The sequence below is a fragment of the Xenopus laevis genome, chromosome 2L (assembly GCF_017654675.1).
Source record: "Xenopus laevis strain J_2021 chromosome 2L, Xenopus_laevis_v10.1, whole genome shotgun sequence".
In the NCBI taxonomy this organism is placed as follows: Eukaryota; Metazoa; Chordata; class Amphibia; order Anura; family Pipidae; genus Xenopus; species Xenopus laevis.
The window spans coordinates 38947956-38968615 of record NC_054373.1 but is presented as its reverse complement, the minus strand read 5'-3'; positions in this window follow the sequence as shown (position 1 = coordinate 38968615).

Genomic DNA, 20660 nt, shown 5'->3' with positions numbered 1-20660 from the left:
AAAAGAGGGACTTTCCAGTACAAATGAGGGACTGAGGGTTAAGCTGTCAAAAGAGGGACTGTCCCTCCGAAAAAGGGACAGTTAGGAGGTATGATTATGACATAGGGTTGCCGCCTGTTTGGTTTTCACCCCAACTGTTTTTGTAAGACCTGTTCTGGTCTGTTTGGTTTTCAGCCTTATGAAACACGAACAATAATCTGGCCAATACATGAAAAGCATTTAAATACTAAGATACTCGCCTCAACATGGTTTAGTTATTATCAAGTGCAGTTCACTTATTATTATAAATACAAAAAAAAAGCAAATCAATCAAAAATAAGAATGTTTTTTTCTAAATTAGCATTGCTGTATTTCAGAGCTTTCTGGATAACTGATTTCTGTATAATAGATCTCATACCTGTAATTAAAGGATTGGGTTTAATCATCAAGCAGAATATAGCTAGAGATAGGGCTGCCGCCTGTGTGGTTTTGAACTGGGCTTCAACACTTTAAGGGTCAGGGCACACATTCAGATTCGGGGAGATTAGTCGCCCTGCGACAAATCTCCTCTTCTTCGGGCGACTAATCTCCCCAAACTGCCTCCCGCCGGATAGAATGTAAATCGCCAGCTGGATGGCACTCGGAGCACTTCGTTTTCCGAAGTCGCCCAAAGTTTCCTCATGAGACAACTTCGGAAAACAAAGTGCTCTGAGTGCCATCCCACCGGTGATTTACATTCTAGCGGGAGGCAGTTTGGGGAGATTAGTCCCCCCGAAGAAAAGGAGATTTGTTGCCGGGCGACTAATCTCCCCGACAGGGCCGCTCCGGCCAGGAGGCAAGGTTAGAATCTTGCCTCAGGTGGCATGGAGCAGCCAGTTACCAAGGGCGGCAAAAAGCCGCCTTTGGTAACTTTAAGAGATGAATTTCCGTTTTTTAAAAACTATTGCGCTCGCTGCACTAGAAGAGACGAATTTCCGTTTTAAAAAACGGAAATTCGGCTCTTCTAGTGCAGCGAGCGCAATAACGCTCGCTGCACTAGCGATGTGGCCCCACCTCCACCCGCTCCGACGCTGGAAGTTGGAAGAGCGGAGCAGGGGCAGCATTTGGGGCTGCTGCTTGAAAGGTGCCTGCTCCCCGAATCTGAACGTGTGCCCTGACCCTAAAACATTGAGAATACTGAATAGAAATCCAGCCAGTTGCATCTAAGTGATGCAATAACCTTGCCCTGGAGTCATAACTCCACCATCATCATTGTGCCACCTCTGATATCATCATGCCTGTTCTTACATCACTGCAGCACCCCCAATGTTATCTGCCCCACCCCCTGTGTTCGGGTTTAGCCATCAGCAAAGGTGGCAACTGTATTTTGATAAAAGTAGCTATCTATATGCGAGCTAATTTACCCAGCAAACAGACACTGGTTAGAATGAGAGAGAGGAAGCTGAGCAGGAGAGGGGCTGTATAGAAAAATGAGCAATAAAAACAATAACGTTGTAGCCCAGTCAAACATAGTAAGGGAGTCTTCTGCAATGTTAATTTGATCACTAATGCAAAAACAAAAAAAATTGACCACCCGGAACCTAAAAAACTAAAATATTGCACTTCAGAATCACATTAATTGGATTTTGTCATGATTTTTGTGGTTTCGTTTCTATTTCTAAATTACACTGTTTAAACTGCAAATAATTCACGCTACCATATAAAATGGTGTTCCTGAACCAACAAGTGTATTTGTTTTAGGTGTAATATTGGTGTGTAGGCAGCCATCTCAGGTCATTTTGCCTGGTCATGTGCTTTCAGAAAGAGCCAGTGCTGCACTTTGGAACTGCTTTCTGGCAGGCTGTTTTTTCTTCTACTGAATGGTGTCGCAGTGGGATGTGAATTTTTACTATTGAGTGCTGTTCTTATATCTACCAGGCAGCTGTTATCTTGTGTTATGGAGTTGCTATCTAGTAACCTTCCCATTGTTCTGCTGGGTGGGGGGGGCAATATCACTCCAACTTGCAGTGCAAAAGTGACTGAAGTTTAGCAGTGCACAAGTCACATGACTGGGGGCACCTGGGAAACTGACAATATGTCTAGCCCCATGTCAGATTTCAAAATTAAATATAAAAGAATCAGTTTCAGTGCAGAAGTCTGCTGGATCAGCACTATTAACTATGTTTTGAAAAACACATGTTTAGACATGACATTATCCCTTTAAGGGGCTGATTTACTAATACTGAAATGAAAATGAAAGCAAAGTCGACCACACTCCTACGAATTGAACAAAATTGAGCGTCAATTCGTATTGTACGATTGACACTCCGTAAATTCAATTTTATCGGAAAATTTGACTTTTTCAGATTATCGGACGAAAACCCATACTTTTTTGGATTATCCAGCGCAGGTCACAATGTCAAGAAACAACTTCAGGGACATCTGCCATTGACTTCTACATGACCTCGACAAGTTTGAGATGGCGTATTTTCAGATTCAGATTATTAGCAGCTTGGGAAAAAAAAACTTGCCTAACTGCCAGTTGATCCAGAGGAAGGCAGAAAGAACATTTGAAGCCTCTCCAATTTGCCTCAGAGGGGGAAAAAATTCCTTCCTGACTCCAAGATGCCAATGGGACTAGTCCCGGGATCAACTTGTACTATGAGCTATCCCCCATAACCCTGTATTCCCTCACTTGCTAAAAAGCCATCCAACCCCTTCTTAAAGCTATCTAATGTATCAGCCTGTACAACTGATTCAGGGAGAGAATTCCACATCTTCACAGCTCTCACTGTAAAAACCTCCTTCTGAATATTAAAGCAAAACCTCTTTTCTTCTAATTGGAATGGGTGACCTCATGTCAGCTGGAAGGACCTACTGGTAACGCATTAGAGAGATTATTATATGATCCCTTTATATATTTAGCGCCTCTTCTCCAGTGTGAACATCCCCAACTTGGCCAGTCTTTTCTCATAGCTAAGATTTTCCATACCTTTTACCAGATTAGTTGCCCTTCTCTGTACCCTCTGTTTGAGCACTGGAGACCAAAACTGTACAGCATATTCTAGATGGGGCCTTACCAGTGCTCTATACAGTGGAAGAATGACCCCTCCTCCCGTGAATCAATGGCACTTTTAAAACAGCTCAAGACCTTATTTGCCCTTGATGCTGCTGACTGGCATTGCTTGCTACAGCCAAGTTTATCATCTACAAGGACTCTAAGGCCCTTTTCCATTATATATTTGCCTAAGTGGTTTGGGTATTTTTACATCCCAGGCGCATGACTTTACATTTATCAACATTGAATCTCATTTGCCACTTAGTTGCCCACATTGCCAGTTTGTCAAGATCGTGTTGCAAGAATGCCACATCCTGGATGGAATTAATTGGGCTGGATAATTTTGCGTCGTCTGCAAACACTGATACATTACTTACACTACCCTCCCCTAAGTCATTAATGAACAAGTTAAATAAAAGTGGACACAATGCCGAGCCCTGAGGGACCCCACTAAGAACCTTACTCCAAGTAGAGAATGTCCCATTAACAACCACCCTCTGTACCCGATCCTGTAGCCAGTTTCCTATCCATGTGCAAATGGCTTCATTAAGCCCAATAGACCTTAGTTTAGAAAGCAGTCGTTTGTGGGGCACAGTATCAAACGCTTTGGCAAAATCCAAATAGATCACATCTACTGCCCCCCCCACTGTCCAGCATCTTACTTACCTCATCATAAAAAAGCAATCAAATTTGTCTGACATGACCTATAATTTTCTGACATGACCTAAATGGGCATTTGCTGTTTACTAAATGGACCCCTAAAACTTTTGCTTATTATATTAATAATAATAGTTTATACCTTCCATACAAGTTACAAGTAGGATCTATTGCTTAGAATGTTTGGAACCTGATAAGGGATGTTCTCCTGATAAGGGATCTTTCTGTAATTTGTATCACCATATCATTAAACATTAAATACGCCCAATAGGATTGTGTTGGCACCAATATGGATTCATGCAGCTTAGTTAGAACCAAGTACAAGATGCTTTTTTTTATTTTGGAGAAAAAGGAAATTCTTTTTTAAAAATTAGAATTATTTCCTTAAAATGGATTCTTTGGGAGATGGCCTTCTCGTTTGGAGCTTTCTGGATAATGGATCCCACCCCGGGTACTGAGAATATGTGCCAGGCAGATATAAAGCAATTAAGACGTAAGGCATACAAAGTACAAAGAGATCCTTATTTTTTAATGGAATTTTGGTTCCCCGCTCCTACTGTTGATATGTTGAAGACCCTTTTGAGGTTGGGGTGGACTGGCAAATTTCCATGACAACTGTGATTCCTGTTCAACAGATAAAGGGCCACTTATTAAAGGTCAAATTTTAGTGTTATAGGAGCTTTTTGAAACCACTACCAAACTCATTTCTACAAATGTCAGTCATTTATCAAAAAAAAAACGGAACTAAAAAAAGCAAATATTAGCTTTCCTGGGGTTTTTAATTTTGCTGGCCCTGTTTTTTGATGTTATCTAACCTAGAAGGTTTCCACTTTGTCCTGAGCTGCCCTGCAATACATTTTCCTCCATTTTTGCCCTCCATGTTTTGGGATTATTAAAATGAGCACTTTAAAGCACTGGTTTGTCTGTGTACGATACTGTATGTGGTTTACGTAAAGAAACAGATGGGTTAAGGGAACAATGGAGCCACAAAGTGGCTTATATAGACACTCTGGGCTAGATCCCTCACACTTCAAGTAAATATGAGCTCTGAACAGGATCTTGACTATCCACAGCAATTCCTTGAATATAAAGATGGTTTTCTTGTTTCTAAGGTGAGCTTTTTTTAAAAAGAAAATGAGCCATTTCCCTTAACAATTTGGTTTGAAACTATGTCCAGTGGCTACTGAATGATAAATGTGTAGACATATTGGAGGTATAAGCTTTGTCATATTTGTCAGCTATGGGCAAAGTGACTCAAAACATCTTTGTATTTGCTCAGTAATTCAGTCCGTGGCACACGACAAAGCTGTCATCCTCCATTTAAAAATAGCCTCAAGGTTTTTATGTTTTTGCAGCCATTTTTTTTTTTCAAGAAACTGAACATTTTGCAAGCTGCTGCATTAGCCTCAAGCAAATAAAGTCAGTTATGGCTTTGTCTATAGTTGCTATTTTATTTATTCATTTAACCCTTAACTATTTAATGTACTATTAAAATCTTATATAGTCACATTTTCAAGAATTGCTATAATATTTAGCATTAAATATAGTATTTTCAGAGGATCGGAAAAAATAGTGCAAAAGCAGGGCAATGCGCAACTAAGGTTTCAAGTATGCAAAGGTGTATTCACATGAGTCAGTTTTTCTTTGAAATACAGTACAAGTATTGGATTCCATATCCGGAACCCTATCCAGAAAGATCCAACTTACAGAGTCTGTTTGAGTAAATAATTCTGTAGGATTCCCTTTTCCACTGTAATAATAGAACAGTAGCTTGTAACTAAGCTGCATGAATCCATATTAGCAGCAAAATAATCCTTTTAGGTTTACATAATGTTTAAATGATTTGAAGTAAACTTTTACTAAAAATCCGAATTATGGAAATATTTTGCATTCTGGATAATAGAAGGGGTTGTTCACCTTTAAATTAACATTTGGTATGATGTAGAGAATCATATTCTGAGCCAATTTGCAATTGGTTTCATTTTTTATTATTTGTGGTTTTCAGCAGCTCTGCAGTTTGCAGTTTCAGCAATCTATTTTCTCGGTTCCAAATTACCCTAGCATCAATGCAACAGAGCTTTATAGAGACACTATACTATATTTTGTGCAAACAAAACTATATTATTATGCAAAAATGCTCATAGTGAGTCAGTAAGACTCTGGTGCGGGGCGACCATGTTTGGTCACATGCAGGCTCACTATGTGCATGTGTGTGACATCATATCAGTACCATATCATAAAAAATAAAAATGAATATGAACTTTTCATTTACCAACATTAGTCTGCCTAGTAATTGAATGCTATCTGTAGAGGAGAGGGGAGTGGTTGACAGGAAATAGAGAAGATCTCAGTCTCCTCTATGAAAGTACATATAAATATATACATATAAATATGGTTCATTAGACAGGACCCCATTACATTAAATTGATTTCTCAGTTAATTTTGATTGATTTTGATTTTGAAAAGAGTATTTATCAATGAGTGAAAGTTCATCCTTTGATAAATACGCCTTTCAAAATCCCATAGAAATGAATGGAGAGTGGGGGAATTTCACTCTAGAGGATTGTGGCGATCTCTAACTTCACTCTTTGATAAATATACCCCATAGTCCCTTTTAAAGGCGGATGCAAGGCGTTCTAATTAAAAAGACCTCAGACGCTAGATGTTTAATCAGATGTGAAAATAAAGTTATATCTTTTAAACCATAACCTTGTGAGTGGGCGATTCCTCTTGATGCCGGTGTGCGCTGCCACAAATCCTTGTGTGTTCTGATTAATTGCCTTTGAACACACAACCTAAAATTATGCTTTTCTTTGCACGAATACTTCCTTTAGGTAATGAAAAGATACTCTGAAGTCAACAGATTATATTCCCAATGTGACCATCATATTGCTTCTGACAAATTCACTTAGTGATATACAGTAAGTCTAGGATTATATTCAGCAAGTCGGCTGGATATGATTTCAGCTGCAGAGATAAAGATACTGTGGCTTACATTAGGCTAATGGACCCATAATAAGTGAGTTTAAAAATCAATATATAAAATCATTATCTACATTAGAAGCACTCCTGATCTGCCCTCAAGTAAACAATACATATTTTTAAACAATACATATTGCTTGACCTGTGTTTTTATCAAAAATTATTATTTGCAAGTCTTCATTTATCCTCATTTATCACCATAAAATAATACAGTGGGCATATTTTACATAGGCTGCTGACTTCTTTCCTATTTTCCTATTTGTCATGGTGAAGTGTCTCCTGATCGGACAGACTGATCTCAGTATTGTGCATTTTAATATTGTGGAAGAAAACTGCATGGCTAATGTCAGGTGAACAAATCCTCCAACAAGTTTTTTGGGGCAGAATAGTGGCCCCACCAGCATGTTTGCTTTGTTCCTACTGAAGCCAGTTGAAGTTAATTCGGTGCAAGTGAATGTTGTTTCAAAACCAGGGGGTTTAGTTACATATTAAATATCATAAAAATGCTAAGGGCCCTACCCACATCAAGGTAGCTCTCATGTGTTGGTCCTAACTGTTTACTTCTAGTCATATTGCTTGCCTGATTTTACAGGCTGTTTTTCTCCAGATCTTTAATACATACATACACAGACCCACAGCGGATATCACTACCCGAACGCTACCATCATGACAAAACACTAACCCTACAAGAACGGGAATCTGCATAAGGACAATTATTTACAATATATAATCATGCAAACATTGCATGCACTTGCCCAGAACTTGGAAAGGCTATCTCCCACAGACTCTATTTTATCCAAATAATCCAGATTTTTAAAAATTATTTATATTTATGTACTTGATCCAAACTAAGATATAATTAATCCTTATTGAAAGCAAAACCAGCCTATTGGGTTTATTTAATGTTTACATGATTTTCTACTAGACATAAGGTATGAGATCCTAATAACAGAAAGATTTGTTATCCAGAAAACCCCAGGTCCCGAGCATTCTGCATTCGCACAGCTCGCAGCAGTTCGCCAGGCACAAATGCACTAGGAATACGCCAATTCACTAATATGCTAAGTTCCGTCATGGGCGCCAAACACTGGCGACTTTTCTCTATCTATGCGCTTGCGTTCATTTGTGCTTAGTTAAAATTCGCTAGTGATCTTGCGCTCTTGCATAGGGCGGGTCATTTAAAGTTGTATGGAGGTCTTTATTATAAATGTTGGTGCAAATGCTTAACACTTTTTAATGTAAATGTCCAGGGAATCAATAAAGACTAGAGAGTTAATATATTGCCCTACACATGAGCCCACTGTAAAATGTTATGAAATGTCTGGAGAAAACCGATTACCCAAAAAAAATTTGGTAGGACTTTTGCAGGCAATCCTGCCTCAAAAAAGGAAAAGTCACCAGCGTTTTTTTGGAACTTTAATGCATTTTCTGCACACAGGATATGATGTAAGTGACAGAAGATTGAGGAAGATCTAGCTGCTTTTTAACAGTTCATCTGGTCTGAGGTGGCAAAGTCAACTCTGGCAAAAGAGGTAACGTTCAGTAAAATCCACACTTTACTGATTTTGCAGAGTAACGACCTTTCGCCAAATTGAAAAGTCGCCTGGCAATATACTGTGAACGAACGCTAGCGACAGTCTCTTTCGCTCTTTTATTGCAACACACTGTGTAAGGTGAATATATTGTAGAACATAGATTTGGGGGCCCATTTACTTAACTCGAGTGAAGGAATAGAGGAAAAAAAACTTTGAATTTTGAATGTTTTTTTTGGCTACTTCGACCACCGAATGGGCTACTTCGACCTTCGACTACGACTTCGACTTCGAATTGAACATTTCGAACTAAAAATTGTTTGACTATTCGACCATTCGAAAATCGAAGTACTGTCTCTTTAAAAAAAAACTTCGACCCCCTAGTTCGCCACCTAAAACCTACCGAAGTCAATGTTAGCCTATGGGGAAGGTCCCCATAGGCTTTGCTATCTTTTTTTGGTCGAAGAAAAATCGTTCGATCGATGGATTAAAATCCTTCGAATCGAAAGATTCGAAGGATTTAATCGTTCGTTCGAATGACTTTTCGTTTGATCGTTCGATCAAACGAATTGTGGTAAATCCTTCGAATTCGATATTCGACGTCGAAGGATTTCAATTCGGCAGTCGAATATCGAGGGTTAATTAACCCTCGATATTCGACCGTAAGTAAATTTGCCCCTCAGTGTTATATCATAAAATGACAATAAAATGTTTCATCATTTTGTTCTGTAAACATGTTAAAAGGCAGTCTTGCTAATTCTTCCAAGTTTTACTTTCAGGGAAGGCAAAAGCCAATATGAGAGAGATTTTTGGAATATCGTCACGGGATATATATTTAAAGCTCTGTACAGATAATCTATTAAAACAACATACGTTACTGTTGAATTTTTATTCTGTCTTTTGTTTACTATTAAAGTGTCAAAAAAGTCAAGTAAATTGCATAATCTATGGAATCCATGTTTTCTACTTAACTACTAATACACGCAGTACTGTACATTGATTTTTTTCAGGTTTGGGAGAGGCTGCCTGATATATCACATATATGATGCTGAACAACACTAGCAGCTTATATAGCTGCACTCACTGGAGAAAATTGCAGAAAAGTCATATACTGTAGAATATCATATAAAGCAAGGTACTCAACATAAAATATGGTGAAAAGAGGTTAAGTTTAATTATTATTCCAATTATATTATTATAATAAATAAACTTTAAATCTTTTCACCATATCTTAAAGTCCTGCGAGTGCCTTGCTTTATATGATAGTCTATATATATATAGATATATACACACACAGCTGTATATACACAGTTGTAAAGCTCTATCCTACAACTGAAAGTGTCACGTCACAAATATGGCTTAAAGGAAGCCATACGTATGAATATGACTAGACATTGTTAGATACCTTTCTTAAAGGAACAGCAAACCTATAATCCACATTGTTTAATGCAGACAAAAACAGTTTTTAGCATTTGTTATTTCTGCACTGGTCTTAAGAATAATAAAAAAACAACTTTAAAGGGGCGGCTCACGTTTTAGTTAATATATCCAAAACAGCAAGAAACTTGTTGCCACAAACCTTATTAGTCAGTGATGGCTCAATCCAACAGTGATCTGGGTTTGCCACGTCCAGAAAAGCGATATCATGTAGAAAATGAAGATTTCACTGGAGAGCTTGTTTTTAGTGAAACAGTGAAGACGTTTATTCACTGTTTCACTAAAGTGCTTGATATGCATCTTGAATAAACGTCTTCACTGTTTCACTAAAAACAAGCTCTCCAGTGAAATCTTCATTTTCTACACGTTTTAGTTAACTTTGAGTATTTTATAGAATGGCCAGTTCAAGGCAACTTTTCAATTGGTCTTCATTCTTTACTTTTTATAGTTTTTTTAATTATTTGCCTTTTTCTTATGCATTTTTCCCCTATAAACAACATATGCTCCGTAAGGCTACAAAAGTATTGTTATTAATACTTATTATTGCTCATCTTTCCATTCAGGCCTCTCCTATTCATATTCCAGTCTCTTATTCCGATCAGTGCATGGTTGCTAGGGTAATTTGGACCTTAGCACCAGATAAATAACTCAAAAAACACAAGTAATAAAAAAATAAAACCTATTGCAAATTGTCTCTCTACATCATAATAAAAGTTCACTTTAATGTGAACAAATCCTTTAATCATAGATTGGACTATTTTTTTTTTTCGTTTACACCAGACTACATTATTGTGTAGCTGCTTTTTAATGAGCCCCCAAAGCCTGCAGCCACCCATGTGAGTTAATACTCTTGGCAGCACTACCAGCAAACATTTTTCAATCAGGTGAATTTTTATTACCCACAGGCCAGTGGAGAAGCACTTGTTGGAAACTACAAAGGTTATTTTAAAGGACCTACACCTTTTTAATGTACAAAATGTAATTGCATTAATCCCCATGATGTAGTAATACAAAGCAACCAGAAGATGTCAGTAGCATACTAGCTGTTTAATTGGAAACCAACAACGTAAGGAAAGTAGTTGTACAGTCCTATCCTATTTTATGTGTTTGATTGGGCAATTTACAACGGTTTTCCTTTTTTTAGCAGTACAGTAGGTTTCTCAGTATTCTCATGTTTGTGTTTTGCTTGTCACAATCCTTTCTGCGAACCAATGTTATTTATTTAAATTGACTGTACAACTAAAAATCAATCCAGTCTATATCCTTTATTGATTAGATCAGAGGAAGAGATGGTTACTTTCATGCATCTTATGGATTCAGTATGGAATATAAGTGGAAAAGACATTATTGCTGCCTTCGATCTATCTTCTTTTAAGGAAGTCTGTGATTTAGAAGGTAAATATTCATACAGGTATGGGATCCAGAATGCTCGGGACTTGGGCGCTTCCTGTAATTTGGATCTTCATACCTTAAGTCTAGTAGGAAATTATGTAAACATTTGCTTCCAATAAGGATTATTATATCTTAGTTTGAATTAAATCTTACTACCTGTGTTTCTGACTTTTCGGGAAAAAACATAATAAATAAGCTCCAATCGGGGATTCTAGTTTGGTCTGACTTTTTTATTATAAAAGTCAGATAAATTTGGACTTTGATAAGTAAGGCCTGTTTGTCTACATTTGCAAAGATACTGCATGGCTCAAATGGTTGGCTTTTTTGGTGCAATTGATTTATGTCTAAACCTAAACTTTCATCTACTGATTGTCTGCTTGGTGTGACTGTGAATGGTACCAGAGCTTTCTCTCAATTCTGCTGTGATCCACTCAGGCACACGAAGTGGTTTAGTGCTATTTAACCATCCATATGAAAGGCCAGATTACAGAAATTTCTTCCATGGGACAGCGGACAGACTGTGTGTGGCCTTATTCTGACCAGACAACATCCTCAATCAAAAGTCTTAGTTACTGGATCTCCTTCAAGTGATAATTAATATGCTGAGGACAAATTTGCCCTTTAGAACTAAGACACTATCACATCTTACAGAATTTTAGTTTCTGTTTAGTTTGTTCTTAAATAATTGACTTCTTTCTCATTTCTATATTGAGTGATTTTTAGGGTGCTCAGGGGGTCTTGCCAAGCAGTTTCTCTCTGTGTATCCTTCTTCTTCAGTGACCATTCTGGAGCTGCCTGAAGTAGTGCAAACTGCAAAGAAACACTTCATAACAGATACAGACTGGAACATTGCTTTTCTTGAAGGTAATGTCAGAAGAATGACAGAAGTATTTAGAATACTTTACAAGTGAATAATTTTCATGTAACAAATATCAAAAGGTATATAGTAACTCATAATGATATTGGAAAACAAAAGCAGCCCAGTAGACGATCATTATAATGAATAATTAATTTAGTAACCTGTATTTTGGGGGTTATTTACTAAAATCCAAATTTTTTTTTTATTAAACCAAGCTCAACCAAACTCCCATCCATGATTTTACCTTATTTATCAATAAAATAACTCAAAAAAAGTTGGGCTGGTAAAAAAAACTCGATAAAATCAAGCAAAAACTCAACTAGTACAAATTTTTCTGACTTTACTCCCGAATCACTCGATTTTCTAAGGTTATTGCATGAATACCCTGAATTTTTCAGATTATCAGGCTAAACCAAGCGCAAAACACAATATCTTCAAATTGGGGTAGGGACATCTGCCATTGACTTATACATGACCTTGACATGTTTGACATTCCGGGTTTTTGGTTTCGGGGTTTTTTTTCCACGAAAAATTCTAGTTTTTGCCCAAAAAACCTGACCAGAAAAAATCGAGGTTTAGTAAATATGTTAGATCATTTCTAGGGAGCCAAGGCAATGGTTTATAGCTTGGTTCCAATAAAGTTTGGGGAACGCTGTGATTAAGCAATTTGTTATGATCCTTGTTATGATCCTTCTCATGAGATGTATAAGTTACTACAGGTATGGGATCCGTTATCCAGAAACCCACTGTCTAGAAAGTTCTGAATTACAAGAAGTTCCCTTACACTCCATTTTAATCGAATAATTAATTTTTTTTTTTTTAAAAAAATGATTTCCTTTTTCTTTGTAATAATAAAACAGTACCTTGTACTAGGTCCAAGCTAAGCTATAATTAATTCTTATTGGAGTCAAAACAACCCCTGTTGGGTTTATTAAATGCTTAATATTTTTTTTAGTAGACTTGGAGATCCAAATTATGGAAATACCCTTTATCAGGAAAACCCCAGGTCCCCATCAATCTGTATAACAGGTCCGATTCCTGTACTAATTAATAGGTGACTGCTAGTGATGGGCAAATTTATTCGCCTAGCTCGAATTAGTGACGAATTTCCACATTTCGCTGCCAGTGAATAAATTCATTGGTGAATTATTGGGTGAATAAAGTCTTTTGACGCCAACGTTATTTTCGCTGGCGACAATTTACCGCACGAGCAATGACTTTAATGCAATTGGGTTAAATAGGCTCGCATCGAATTGTCGCCGGCTTCGGAAATATTGCCGGTGTTGATTATGACGCCCGCTAATTGACGCCGGCGTCATAGCTTGCGTTTAGCGATTTTCCACCATTTCGTGAATTTTGAAGGAAACTCGCACATTTTTTGGCAAAACGGGACAGATTCACCCATCACTAATGACTGCTATTGCATTTTAAACATTTTCTTGCATTCACAGTGGGTTTCATAAAATAAAACTTGGTTTAATAAAATGATGAGCTAAATTTGAGTGTTAGTAAATAACCCCTGCAGTATCTCCTTGTATCTGTTGCCACATAGCAATTTATTTTTTTAATTATAATAACATTTGAAATACACAAAAGGGCATGCCCCAAGCTTTAGGCATTGCAACAAGCTTCTAGAGCTTATACTGTACAATGTAAATTTTATATACAATGGAAATTTGAGCATATGATCTGGTACACTTCCCTCAGCTCTTTCTCCCTGTCCACAGGGCTTAAATTATTTTATATAATTTATTTTGTGTTGGCCACATGTCCTGTGCAGGCATTGACAAAAATGTTAATGACAAGTATGGAAGCCAATGTGAATACAGTTGGGGGCAGATTTAAATGTGAGTTTAGAGTTAAAACACTCACCCACGTTCTATTCATTCCTATAGGACTTTTAGAACTGTATTTATCAAATGGTGAACTCAATGGTGTATTTTGCAAATGGTGAACTTTCACCCATTGATAAATACAATTCTAAAAATTCAGTAGGAATGATTAGAATATGGGCGAGTTTTTATTTATTAAGATCTAAACCTCACATTTATATTAAAAACATCTCTGTTGTATTTTGTGAAGCTGCCAAGATCTTACAGTTACATGCTTTAAACAGCTCCTCTAAACTTGTGGTTTAGACTTATTTATCACACGTTTACAAACATAGTATATCACATTCTAATGCACTTGAACTGCTTTCAGCATGTACATATCAAAGTATAATTGGCAACTGCTACAAATACTAGTGTTACTATATCTCTGAATACATGTCAGACTTCAGAAATGTGATTAACATGCATCCACAATGCAATCTACCTAATGAGCTGTCGTAAGCAAGAGAAAAAGCATTGTTCATTTATATGTTTGCAACATACAGCAAATCATGTGCACAGATACCAATGTGTATAATAAAGCACATACATGCATACTATGTATACATACAGTACATACTTTTGCACAGGGGTGATGTTATGGAACTTATGCAGTGCATGCTATTAATGCCCTAATGAAGATTAATGCCTGAATAACTTTAATAAGGTTAAAGTTTTTTTGATTTTTGTATTTTTTCCACTAAAAAAATACAAACACCACCTCCAACTGCTAAATAAAATGTATAAGTCCTGCAGACCTGGTGAGTTCATATTTTTGGGTGAAGTTACCGATACTATAGTACTTTGAACTAAGGGGCAGATAATCAAGGGTCGGATTTCGAATAAAATTTTTTTTAGACGTTCGAATAAAAAAAGACCAACCAAAATTCATTAAAAAAAAAATCAATGTTTTTTTTTGGGTGATTAGGCCGTTTTCGTTCGAATTAGAATCGAACGAATCGAAGTAACATCATATTCGATTCAAAGTTTTTTAAAAAAAAAACTTTGATTCTTCAAAGTCCACAAATTTACTCCAAATGGGTTCTAGCAGGTCCCCCATAGGCTAAAACAGCAATTTGGCAGGTTTTAGATGGCAAATGGTTGTAGTTGAATTTTTAATGAGACATTAATTTCGATATTCGAATTTTCAAATTTTTGTCAAACTCGAATCGAATTTTGACTATTCCCTAGTCGAAGTACACAAAAATTAGCTTGAAATTCTAATTTTTTTAATTCTAATTTTCACTTTGACCCTTGATAAATTTGCCCCTAAATGTATTATATACAGGTATGGGACCAGTAATACAGAATATTATCTGGGGTTCTCCGGATAAGGGATATTTATGTAATTTGGATAGCCATACCTTAAGTCTCCTAAAAATTATTTAAACATTAATTAAACACAATATGATTGTTTTACCTCCAATAAGGATTAATTAAATCTTAGTTGGGATCAAGTACAGGTATGGGGCTTGTTATCTAGAAAGCTCGGGATCTAAAGGTCTTCTGGATAACGGATCTTTCCATAATTTGGATCTCCATAACTTAAGTCTTCTAGAAAATCACTTAGACATTAAATAAACCCAATATACTGGTTTTGCTTCCAATAAGGATTAATTACTGTATATCTTAGTTGGGATCAAGTACAAGGTGCTGTTTTATTATTACAAAGAAAACGAAATCACTTTTAAAAATCTGGATTATTTGGATAAAATGGAGTCTATGGGAGACAGCTCTTCAATAATTTGGAGCTTTCTGGATAACAGATCCCATACCTGTACAAAAGCACAGTTTTATTACTACAGAAAAAAGGAAATAATTTCTAAAAATGTGAATTATTTAATTAAAATGGAGTATATGGGAGAAGAACAGCACAATTGAAAGTGATGCACAAACCCCAACTTTGTCATCTTGGAATACAATGTGGAAGTGGGGTCTTCATTATGAGAATGAGGAGGCAGACACACACAGAGGTGGGTGGTTACACAAAAGGAGAATTAGACATATTACCGCCTACACATAGTTCCTGACTTAAAACTATGAACGAATCTGCTGCTTCCTTTGTTGTTTTCTAAGAACAGATGATTAGGGTCTCTAGAAGAATGGGGTATCCGTGTTTTGCCCCTTGTATCTTTGTATACTTTGTGTAGGGATGTGATATTAGATGGATTAAAGGGGACCCATCACCCAAAAAATGTATTCTGAATCCTATTTTATCACATTAGTCAAGCAAAATTAACTTTAATTACACTATATATTATTATTTGAATCTTGCTTCCTTCAGTCTGGTAATTCATAATTACAGCAAGCAGGCAGCAGCCATTTTGTGGACACTGTTATTAAGGCCTTGTATCATCTCAGAATCTTGTTTGTGCACCAGAATGGGGGACCCGATGTCCATCCCCATGTCCTGGTTACCCAATTAAATGGTTAAAAAAATGGGGGAATGTTGGGAGAGACATCTAGGAAGTGCTAAATGGAAAGTGAAAGTAATTGTCTGCCCTGCCTCTATGCCTAAGGCATAGAGGAGGGGCAGGCAATATTTGATTGACAGCTGAGATGTTTAAATGAGCTTACAACAGCTATGAATGCTTTAATAAAAAATCGAAATGATGTTTCATGTTTGATTTGAAAAGGACTTTTATTATACAGATTTTTGTGTCTGGGTGACAGGTCCACTTTAAGATCCCTGGGTATTACTGACCCAGAGTAGGGACGACGTGTTGAGACTAGGGATGATAGGAATTCCCTAGATGCCACTTAAAGATATCCTGAGAACTGGGCAATACCTTCTCACAAGCTGCATAACCCTCTGCTGATGTGACCCTGGTCTGCAGGGATTCAGCCTATACTGGTACTGTGAGTATATGCTACCTTTATGCTATCTGTGCTTTAAGCTCCATTGTGGATATGTGCTACTTTTAATAAATACTGTTCTTGGTTAAGCATAAAAGAACCTATGGCGCCCAATTCTTGTGCATTGGAACACAGTTACATTTATATTACACCCTGCCTCCACCCTGGTGCGAGGGCTTACCCCTGAGTAAAGAGGGTCTCATTTGTGGTTCCACACCACATGGAAAGTAGCTAAAATTGACCACAGTAGTGTCAATTTACTATAGCGCTACATTTTGGGATATAAACAGGAGGAGGGGTTCTGCTGGTTAAAGTGCTGCTGAATGAGATCAGAAGTGGCCCATTGACTTGCCAATTCTATTTGCTGAACATGTTGGTGCAGACAGAAGGGAAGGAAAGGAGTGCATGTGAATACAGCAAGCTTCTGGCTGATTCTGGCTGATTCTGGCTTCAGGGACATTCAAGTGAAAGCAACTGGAAAGATCTATGATGCTATACTGGGAAAAAAGTAAACTAATATGCGTTCTTTCACTTTATATTTTTTTTATATTGTAGAACTGTGTCAGCTAAAGAACTGCATATTTTATTTCACTTTCTTAAGTACTTATTTAATATCTTAATCAACTAATTGCTATAAAAGACTGGGTGTTAATTTGATTCTTTGACTTCAGTTAGACTTATCAGAGGCACTTTGTCTTCATTTTTAAAATAGTACTTGCAGTATTTTATATGGTCCAATTTATCCAAATAAAACCCGTTGATAAACTAAAGTATTATTCACAATTACAGTGCATATAATGATATGTATACACTTTTGTACATGTTTTTCTGTTAGATAAAATAAAAGGGTCATAACATTCTTGGTTAGTGATGGGCGAATTTCTCCCGTTTTGTGGAAAAATCGGCAAATTTTCCGCAAAATGTGCAAAACGGCGAAATCGTGAAAATCTGAATTGACGCCCATGTACAATTTTGGATGTTCGTCCATAAAGTCGCTTTCATCAATTTTGATCCTGCCGTTAAAGTTAATGGGCATCCCAATAGTTTAGACGCGAGCGACATTTCAGCTGCGCGTCCAAAAATTTTTGACGCAGGCAAATTTTTGCTGGAGGTTTGCGAATTTATTCGCTGCCGGTGAAATGTTCAGCGAATACAATTATAATATATTGTACAGTTGGTTTCAATCAGAGACAACAAGTTATTTTTGGAGTTCACTTGGGAGGACAGTCCCACAAATTGGGGGTTTATGGTTTAAATTGACTTTGCAAATGGGGGACCTTCAGAGAAATATCAGGAAAAGCAAATATCTTCATGTGATATCTGCAGCCTCCTCTGTCATTACTCCTGTCTTTCTTGTGTTGTCAATTAATTGTTTTTGGTTTTTGTTTATAGCCAATAAGTACTTAACTTAAGTAGTTACCAAACTAAAGCAATTTCTCAGAAATATGCTTTCCATTAATATTCACTCCCACCAGTAATAGGACACAGTGGGGAGCTGGTAGGACTATTGTATGTTTGTGAGTATCGATAATTAGGGGCTTGTTTATCATGCTGTGTTAAACATTGCAGAAAGACAACACCAGTGATGATGCCCATAGAAACCAATCAGAGCTTTATTTACCGTTTTTTAAAGGGGTGGTTCAGCTGTAAGTTAACTGTTAGTATTTTATAGAATGCCCAGTTCTAGGCAACTTTTCCATAGGTCTTTGTTATTATTTTCTGACTCTTTCCAGCTTTGAAAAGGGGGTCACTGACCCCTTCTAAAAATAAATGCTGTGTAAAGCTACACATATAGGGGCACATTTACTAAGCTCGAGTGAAGGATTCGAAGTAAAAAAAACTTCGAATTTCGAAGGTTTTTTTTGGGTACTTCAACCATTGTATTGGCTACTTCGACCTTCGACTACGACTTTGACTAAAAATCGTTCGACTATTCAACCGTTCGATAGTCGAACGTTTGTTTTTTTTAAAAAAAAAAACTTCGACTACCTACTTCGGCACTTTAAACCTACCGAGCTACAATGTTAGCCTACGGGGACCTTCCCCATAAGCATTCTAAGCTTTTTTTGATCAAAGGAAAATCCTTCGATCGATGGATTAAAATCCTTCGAACGATTTTTCCTTCGATCATTCGATGGAAGTATTTGCGGTAAATCCTTCGACTTCGATATTCAGTCGAAGGATTTTACTTCGATGGTCGAATATCGAGGGTTAATTGACCCTCGATATTCGACCCTTAGTAAATGTGCCCCTTATTGTTATTGCTACTTTTGTTTGCTACTCTTTCTAGTCAGGCCTCTCCTATTCATATTCCAGTCTCTTATTCAAATCAATGCATGGTTGCTAGGGTAATTTGGAACCTAGCAACCAGACTGCTGGATTGCAAACTGGAGATTGCAAACTGGAGAGCTGCTGAATAAAAAGCTAAATAACTCAGAAACCACAAATAATAAAAAATGAAAACCAATTGCAAATTGTCTCAGAATATCACTCTCTACATCATACTAAAAGTTAACTCGAGGGTGAACAATCCCTTTAATTATTTGCTTTTTCTTCTGACTTTCCAGCTTTCTAATGGGGGTCATCTTTCTATTCAGACCCTCTCCTAATCATATTCCAGTCGCTTATCGAAATCAATGCATGGTTGCTAGTGTAATTTGGACCCTAGCAACCAGATTGCTAAAAAATGGAAAACTGGAGAGCTGTGGAATTAAAAAGCTGAATAACTCAAAAACCACAAATAATAAGGAATGAAAAACAATTGCAAATTGTCTCAGAATATCACTCTCTAGATCAGTGGTCCCCAACCAGTAGCTTGTGAGCAACGTGTTACTCTCCAACCTCTTGGATGCTGCTCCCAGTGGCCTAAAAATAGGAGCTTATTTTTGAATTCCAGGCTTGGAGGCAAGTTTTGGTTGTATAAAAACCAGGTGCACTGCCAAACAGAGTCTCAATCTAGGTTGACAATCCACATAGGGGCTACCAAAATGGCCAATCACAGCACTTATTTTGCACCACAAGAAGATTTTTCATGCTAGTGTTGCTCCCCAACTCTTCTTACTTTTTACTCTTATCCCTGCTCTACATCATACTAACAGTTAACGTAAAGATGAACAACCCCTTTAAAGATACTCCGTTATAAATGTCAACCCCCTTCTCATCGTCTGTTGTGTTTCCTTAGCCTAAAAAAAAGATATCCTGATCTGCGCTGGGTTTCGTGCAAAAATCCAAAGATTTCCTGGTTTTTGGGCAAAAATCCGAAAAATCTGATTTTTTTCAGGCGGAACGTTTAACAACATTTGTATGATTTGAATTTTCGGGCGATTTTCACGATTTTTTTCCCTAACAGGTAACTTTTGGGAAAATGTATGGATAAATAAGGGAAGGAAGAGTTCTCGCACACCGGTAATATAGAGTTGCTTGGTGTCCAGTGATAGAGGTAACAGCAATCTCCAATAATCTGTTAAAAGCAAGCACACTGACACACAAGGCTGTTGTTGCAGGTTAACCCTTGCACATTTAATTTGCAAGGGTTAACCTGCAACAACAGCCAAGTGTGCTTGCTTTTTGCAGATTATTGGAGATTGCTGTTCTATTGATAAATAAGGGGAAATAACCCGTGTGGATTTGTTCGAAGTATTTGTCAGAAAATAATTAGATAAATTTGGATTTTCATATATAAGCCCCTTAATGTATGGCGCCACCCCTATAGTCTTTTTATGGAAGCATGTACATTCTACAGCACTAAAAGGGTTAAACAAATCGACAGTACATTTCTGTAATTAATTGCAGTCATTTTCAATATTTTATGCAGAAGCATATTCTTCATTACTTGATGATTTTATATCTTGTACAATAAGTGATAAATTTATAGAGCCATATTTTACAATTCCTTTGACATCTCTTATTTATGATTAACAAATTCCTATTAGAGGCTCGAGGTGCTTGTGATTTAATTCAATTCTTACGTGTAATCTCTGTGCTTATTTTATCATGTCCCTGTTTACAGAGATATTCTCTCCAATTACACAGTCGTCCCCAATGACAGTATTAATGTA